Source organism: Mus musculus, chromosome 2 (assembly GCF_000001635.26).
Source record: "Mus musculus strain C57BL/6J chromosome 2, GRCm38.p6 C57BL/6J".
NCBI lineage: Eukaryota > Metazoa > Chordata > Mammalia > Rodentia > Muridae > Mus > Mus musculus.
The window spans coordinates 113,934,264-113,941,377 of record NC_000068.7 but is presented as its reverse complement, the minus strand read 5'-3'; the positions used below and the strand labels follow the sequence as shown (position 1 = coordinate 113,941,377).

The 7,114-nt window shown below is 40.8% G+C and overlaps 1 long non-coding RNA gene across 1 annotated transcript in view; it reads right to left on the bottom strand.

The window, feature by feature from the left end:
* Gm39909 overlaps nt 1-3,344 on the bottom strand; it is a 58,453-nt gene extending 55,109 nt beyond the window's left edge. Inside the window, exon 1 of the long non-coding RNA XR_866645.2 lies at nt 3,191-3,344. This is a non-coding gene — a long non-coding RNA (predicted gene, 39909). The remainder of the gene's footprint in view (nt 1-3,190) is intronic.
* Between the last annotated feature and the right edge of the window lie 3,770 nt (nt 3,345-7,114).

The window sequence follows — 7,114 nt, the reverse complement described above, 5'->3', positions numbered from 1 at the left end:
CCAGAAAAGCTTTGCTTTTCTTTCCTTTCCTTTTCTTTTCTTTTCTTTTCTTTTCTTTTCTTTTCTTTTCTTTTTTTTTTCTTTTCTCTTCTCTTCTCTTCTCTTCTCTTATCTTCTCTTCTCTTCTCTCCTTTCCTTTCCTTTCCTTTCCTTTTCTCTTCTCTTCTTTTCTTTTCTCTTCTTTTCTTTTCTTGTTTCATAATTTTTTATTTTTTTAATTAGGCATTTTCCTCATTTACATTTCCAATGCTATCCCAAAAGTCCCCTATAACCTCCTCCCCACTCCCCTACCCACTCACTCCCACTTTTTGGCCCTGGCATTCCCCTGTACTGGGGCATATAAAGTTCGCAAGTCCAATGGGCCTCTCTTTGCAGTGATGGCCGACTAGGCCATCTTTTGATACACATGCAGCTAGAGTCAAGAGCTCCGGGGTACTGGTTAGTTCATAATGTTGTTCCACCCATAGGGTTGCAGATCCCTTCAGCTCCTTGGGTATTTTTCTCTAGCTCCTACATTGGGGGCCCTGTGATCCATCCAATAGCTGACTGTGAGCATCCACTTCTGTGTTTGCTAGGCCCCGGGGAAGTCTCACAAGAGACAGCTATATCAGGGTTCTTTCAGCAAAACCTTGCTAGTGTATGCAATGGTGTCAGCGTTTGGAGGCTGATTATAGGATGGATCCCTGGATATGGCAATCTCTAGATGGTCCATCCTTTTGTCTCAGCTCCAAACTTTGTCTCTATAACTTCTTCCATGGGTGTTTTTCGTGCCCCTAATGAAATAAGTTATCTTCTTAGGGTCTTATTTGAGAATTTGAAAATATGTGGTGACTGATCCTATACAACCTTCCCCCCTCCTTGCACACCATGGACACACACACACACACACTGGTTAAAATAATTTCCTGTTCTGTGAGAAAAGGAGAAACTTTGCTTGTTCTCTGGTGGGCTGAGAGATGCCACTGCTGGGATTTGTGCTGGGATCCAGCATGGAACAAGTGTTTAAAGAAGGGTGGTGTTGTGAGAAATGTTTCCCTAGGGTAATTTAAACTGCATATACCCCACCCTCCATAAGGTTCCATGGACAAACCGAAGTACCATTCTTCTCAATTTCACTCAGGAGAACCAATGAGTTTACTAGAGTTACATTATGGGTGAGTGGTCATTGGTGGGGACGGGGGGGGGGGGGGAAGTGATCCTAGATCAGCTACAGTGGAAGATCTACACCCAGCATGGACAATAGCTCCCCTCATGGCTATATGGATGGCGCTCTACCCAGTTAACCTTACCAAGTCTGTATATTCTGCCCTCCCCCAAATCCTCCCACCAAAACCCATGCAATTAGGGATTATGTGATGGCTAGAAAGAATGAGTGGGTACTCAGATGAGGGTCCAAGGACCCACCCACTTCTATTCCTTTCCATAAGATTATATCATAGTACCAGTTTTGCTGAGAGGACCACTTTTTGCAACATGTGATCATTGGGTTCAGAGAAGCTCCAGTTAGTCCAGGAGGACAGTAGAGGGACTACTGACTCTACATGGTTTGGGTTGAAAATGGAAATTCTACAACAGTATCCTCAAATGTTCTGGACCCTTACTTAAGCAGCAAATAATAATAGTGACCCAATACACATCTTCACATGCATGGAAATGAAACTGAAATGTCAGGAAATGGTCATCAACACCTCAATCCCACAATGGTATTTCCTATTCTAAACTATCTCACTTTTCTCAAAAAATAATTGATTGCACTCAGGTGACAACAAGGATCACAGAAGAGAGAAGATAATTCCGGGGATAACATCAGTGGATAAGAAACAGGAAGAGAGAGTAAATAGTGGCCTACTTAAGAAGTCTCTTGTACACAATCAGCTCAACAGAAATTCGGTTCCTACATTCAGAACAGAAAATGTGGAGAGTTTAATGCAAAGTTAGACTGGATTCCAATGTCATAGTGGGGGGGCAGTAAACTATCTCTAAGTCTTCATGGTACCTTTGTCAAACCTTAACACTTTCCTCAAATGACCAGTTTCTTCAACTGATCTCCTCATGCTAAGATAATGACCTTGACAAAGGTCATCAGAAGGAAATTCCTGCATTTTCTCTCTGTTAAACCTACTAGTCCATCCCCAATCCTCTTGGACTTCCCTCCAAAAACTACGTGCTACGTGTCCATAAGAGATATTATGTGGTCCCCTGTTACCCTGACAATGTGACTTTATACTTGTTCACCTCACTTTTATAGCTGGATTACAGTGCTTGAATCAATAATGGGAAAAGACAGATGAGCAACAGTAAACAAACATGCTTTGTTTGGAGCACCAGCCAGTCTTATTCTAAAGTTCTCTCTAAATCTCTGCAATTGAGAAGAAACCAACATGGACTCTGGAGACCCTATCTGTCCTTTGGCCATTCCTTTGGAATACTGTCTCCATGTCGTGTTGGTTAATAGAAGCCTATCAAATGCTAACTCTTTATTTGATCAGATCTTGTCCCATCTGACCTTTCGGGCCATTGATTGCTTCTTTTCCTCCTGGAGTCATTGTCAACCACTCCATCATTACTGAGTATATCAAATATTACCTCTCTTTGACATATGCTTAATTATGTCTTGGTTTTGCTTTAATTAAAAAAAGAAAGCATGCCTTCAGTCAGCACTGGTAGCGCAGGCTTACAATCGCAATGATTTAAGATGCTGACACAGGAGGATTGCAACTTCAAGGCTTGTCTGGGCAATATAGCAAGAGCCTGTCTCAAAACAAAAGTGATAGATAAGAGGCCAGCCCAATGGCTCAGAAGGTAAAAGCTCTTGCCTGTAGTCCTGAGTGGATCTCCAGGACACACAAGTGGAAGTACGGAACTGCTTCCAACAGGTTGTCCTCTGACCTCCACACAGCAGCTGTTTGCCCACATACATATAAAAATAAACAAATGTGTTTTTAATAATAATTTTGAAATAGTAGGGCTCAGAGCGATGGCTCAGCTGTTAAGAGCACTAACTGGTCTCCCAGAGAACCGAGGTTTGATTGACAACACTCACATGGCAGCTTACAACTCTTTGAACACCAGGTTCAGGCGATCCCAAGTTGTCTTCTGGAACCAGGTATGCATGTGATACACAGACACACTTGTAAACCAAGCATCCAAGTAAAAAAAGTCTGGAGATGTAGCCCAGTGGCATGCTTACCTAACTTGCACAAGACTGATGTCAATACCATCCTTAGCTCCTTAGTTCTGGAGGTGTCGAGAGCATGTCTTTGTGGATTCCATCTCCCTCTAGTTTTGGGTTCTCGCTCCTCCCTTCAGATGATTTCTCTAGTACAGTGGTTCTCAACCTTCCCAACTCTGTGATCTCTCACACAGTTCCTCCTGTTGTGGTGACCTATAACCATAAAATTATTCTCATTGCTACCTCATTACTGTAATTTTGCTAATGTTATGAATGATAAAGTAAATATCTGTGTTTTTAGGAGACCTCTGTAAAAGAGTTATTCGACAACCCAAAGGGAGTCATGACCCACAGGTTAAAAATCACTGCTCTAGAGCACTGCCATCTCTGGCTACTTACCATCACTAGTTTACCTTCAGTACCAACCACTGCACCCCAAACACCCAAGTTACAGAAATCACCAATGATTTCTGTTCTGCTTAACTGAATGTAAAGTTTTTAGTTCTCACCCTTTTTGATTGTTTAACCTACATTCAGGTTTAGCCCAATTGTTCACTACCTTCTTAAAACACTCTCATCTTGGCTTCCCTAGTAATACACCCGTTTTCCTCACCTTACTCCTTATGTGTATCATTTTCTTTACTGGTTTAGCTATCTCTGATTTCTTTTATAACTATAAGAGGTTCATTTTCTTCTATGCATTTGGGTGTGTATTAATTGTACAAAATAATTAACTCTATTATTATACTTTCATACAAGTACATAAGATACTTCAATCACTTTTTTTCTCCTCCCATACCCACCTCAACCTTGTCTTTACAAGTTGGGAGACTTTTTAAAAAAAGAAAATATCAAGAAAAATATACTCCCACAAAGTATAAAGGCAGAGATCTGTAGTCCTAGCTATTCATCAGACTCAGACAGAGGAATCACCTGATCTTAGGAGTTTAAGACCAGCCTGAGTACCATGTATTTATGTATGCATGCAATTAAACATATACATATATGTTATGCATAAAATATATATTAAAAAGAGAAGGAACCATCAAATTAAATAGGAATTCTATTTACATAGAGTAAATTCTTTTGCTTTTGCCTCCAAAATGTATTTAATGTTACTCTGTCTATTATACAAACACCTACCAAATTTGTCCAAGCCACATACAGCAGAGAACAGTTACAAATGCAAGCCAAAACCAAATCATAAACTGACTTAAAACATAGGGAAAAAATTTTGTAGTTTATTTGTAGCTCAGTTACATGGCTCTCGAGTGTGAGCTTTGCAGATGAGAACTTCCTCTCTTGATATCAAAGGTTGAATCCAACTGGAGGAGAGACCTAGGTCCTGTCAGCCATCACCTCTACTCTAAAATATTAAACTTCTTTTATCATCCTCCTGTTCTCTGGCCCCACACAGCAACAATACAAACACTTCCAAATCATGGTCTGTCTGAAATAGAAAAACATTTCCTATCAAGCTTAGCATAGAGTCTAAACTCCTCAACCTGGCTCATGAGGCCTGGTTTGGTCGCATCCTGAATGCTTCTAGCTGCCCCTCCTGTCTTTTGCTCAGCCCTCACTGCTCCCCCACTGCTCTTCTTTCAGTTTCTCTTACATCTGAGACTCCTCCCCCTTTCACCAATATAAACCCCATTTCTCTGTACTTTAGGTGGCAAGGAAAGGGTTAGTTTTATTATTATTATTATTATTATTATTATTATTATTATTATTAGATATTTTCTTCATTTACATTTCAAATGCTATCCCCTTTCCTGGCTTCCTCTCCAAAAATTCCCTATACCCTCCCTCCTCCCCCTGCTCCCCAGCCTACCCACTCCCCCTTCCTGGCCCTGGCATTCCCCTGTACTGGGGCATATGATCTTTGCAAGACCAAGGGCCTCTCCTCCCATTGATGGCCAACTAGACCATCCTCTGCTACATATGCAACTAGAGACATGAGCTCTGGGGGTTACTGGTTAGTTCATATTGTTGCTCCTCCTATAGGGCTGCAGACCACTTCAGCTCCTTGGGTACTTTCTCTAGCTCCTTTATTGGGGGCCCTGTGTTCCATCCTATAGATGACTGTGAGCATCCACTTCTGTATTTGCCAGGCACTGGCATAGCCTCACAGGAGACAGCAATATCAGGGCACTATCAACAAAATTTTGTTGTCATCTGCGATAGTGTCTGGGTTTGGTGGTTGTTTATGGGATGGATCCCCGGGTGGGGCAGTCTCTGGATGGTCCTTCCTTCTGTCTCAGCTCCGAACGTTGTCTCTGTAACTCCTTCCATAGGTATTTTGTTCCCCATTCTAAGAAGAAACGAAATATTGACACTTTGGTCTTCCTTCTTCTTGAGTTTCATGTGTTTTGCAAATTGTATCTTGGTTATTCTGAGCTTCTGAACTAATATCCACTTATCAGTGAGTGCATATCATGTGTGTTCTTTTGTGATTGGGTTACCTCACTCAAGATGATATCCTCCAGATCCATCCATTTCTCTAAGAATTTCATAAATTAATTGTTTTTAATATCTGAGTAGTACTCCATTGTGTAAATGTACCACATTTTCTGTATCCATTCCTCTGTTGAGGGACATCTGGGTTCTTTCCAGGTACTGGCTATTATAAATAAGGCTGCTATGAACATAGTGGAGCATGTGTCCTTATTACAAGTTGGAATATATTCTGGGTATATGCCCAGGAGGGGTATTGCTGGATCTTCCGGTAGCATTATGTCCAATTTTCTGAGGAACCACCAGACTGATTTCCAGAGTTGTTGTGCCAGCTTTCAATCCCACCAGCAATGGGGGAGTGTTCTTTTTTCTCCATGTCCTCTCCAGCATCTGCTGTCACCTGAATTTTTGATCTTAGCCATTCAGACTGGTGTGAGGTGGAATCTCAGAGTTGTTTTGATTTGCATTTCCCTGATAAGGATGTTAAACATTTTTTTCAGGTGCTTCTCAGCCATTTGGTATTCCTCAGTTAAGAATTCTTTGTTTAGCTCTGTACCCCATTTTTAATAGGGTTATTTGGTTTTCTGTAGTCCAGCCTCTTGAGTTCTTTATATATATTGGATATTAGTCTCCTATCGGATGTAGGATTGGTAAAGATCTTTTCCCAATTTGTTGGTGTCCTTTTTGTCTTATTGACAGTGTCCTTTGCCTTACCGAAGCTTTGCAATTTTATGATGTCCTATTTGTCAATTCTAGATCTTACAGCACAAGCCATTGGTGTTTTGTTCAGGAATTTTCCCCCTGTGCCCATATCTTTGAGGCTCTTCTCCACTTTTTCCAATATAAGTTTCAGTGTCTCTGGTTTTATGTGGAGTTCCTTGGTCCACTTAGACTTGAGCTTTGTACAAGGAGATAAGAATGGATCAATTTGCATTCTTCTACATGCTAACCACCAGTTGAGCCAGCACCATTCGTTGAAAATGCTGTCTTTTTTCCACTGGATGGTTTTTAGGTCTTTGGTCAAAGATCAAGTGACCATAGGTGTGTGGGTTCATTTCTGTGTCTTCAATTCCATTCCATTGATCTACCTGTCTGTCACTGTACCAGTACCATGCAGTTTTTTATCACAATTGCTCTGCAACAATCCCAGCTTAAGGTATGGGATGGTGATTCCACCAGAGGTTCTTTTATTGTTGAGAAGAGTTTTTGCTATCCTAGGTTTTTTGTTATTCCAGATGAATTTGCAAATTGCCCTTTCTAACTCTGTGAAGAATTGAGTTGGAATTTTGATGGGGATTCCATTGAATCTATAGATTGCTTTCAGCAAGATAGCCATTTTCACTATATTAATTCTGCCAATCCATGAGCATCAGAGATCTTTCCATCTTCTGAGATCTTTGATTTCTTTCTTCAGAGACTTGAAGTTATTATCATACAGATCTTTCACTTCCTTAGTTAGAGTCACACCAAGATATTTTATATTATTTG